Below are 1157 nucleotides of genomic sequence, written 5' to 3'. Positions count from 1 at the left end.
ACCTGTCAGCAAGAGAAAGGAAAAAAGTGCCAGCACTACCTCTGCAACGTCCCAGCATGTATGTTTCATGAGTGCTGTTCTGCTTTCTTTTCTCTCCTCCTGCCTGTTTTTACACTTCTAACAGCCATCACATATCCAGAGAGAGAAGAAAGTGACAAGCTCAACTCAGCAGTAATTGGCCAGCTCGCATATGACACGGCAGATAGGCACAAGGGAGACAGACAAGAGGAGATTAAACATATTAAACAAAGGTCCAAAGACATCTGACGGTACCTGCCCTGTGCAAATCTGCTTCCACTACATGATTCAAAGGCCACAGATAACATTAGTTAGACATTTGAGAGAGAATAATGGATTAATTTTACTACAGTGTGAAGGGAGGCTTTGATGAAACAGATAAAGAGAAACCATGACACAGCTTTACACTTAACAAGCCAATACAACTTTAGAGAGGAGCGACATCTCTTTTGTATTATTTGGATAGGATGGGACTTTTTTGACACTATTTCAAAAATCATTTACTTTGTTCTCTGCTACATTTATGTGAAATTCAGCTGTTGTCTTCATAGTCTTGTGTTATAATCATTGGGCCTTTTGTGCTAATTTTATACCATGTTATTTTACCAGTGTTACAGTACTACATTTCCAAAGAAAGTGCTGCCCTTGTTACACGCGTCTTGTACTACAAATTATGTCACCTTAAATTCCTTTATGTAGTTTTTAGTTGGCCTTAACCATCATTCTCTCACACCTTAGCGTTTTCTAGCCCTGATAAGTTTCCAAATTGCATTACTATGTGTAACTGCTACGTTTCCCAATGAAGATTGGTGCCTCATCATGCATAGCATTCTGCCTTTATAGTAGGTCAGAGATCAATTTCCATCCCATCAGACAGATGAAGAGATTTTTGGCTTTTACGCAGGAATGGCTTTCATCTGGCCACTCTACCAGCACAAAGAGAGAGAAGTTTTGGTCATTCGCAGACAATTAGAGAGTTTTCTGGGAGCTCTATTACCACATGGACCACCAGTGTTGGGACTAACGCGTTATTAAGTAATGTGTTACAGTAACTACGTTATTATTGTGGTAACGAGCACAGTAACTAGTTATTATGCCAAAACCAGGAACGCGTTACTCGTTACTGGGATTTAGATAGG

Source organism: Haplochromis burtoni, unplaced genomic scaffold (assembly GCF_018398535.1).
Source record: "Haplochromis burtoni strain Fernald_Lab_line unplaced genomic scaffold, NCSU_Asbu1 Contig_724, whole genome shotgun sequence".
Classification (NCBI taxonomy): Eukaryota; Metazoa; Chordata; class Actinopteri; order Cichliformes; family Cichlidae; genus Haplochromis; species Haplochromis burtoni.
This window is presented reverse-complemented; position numbering follows the sequence as displayed.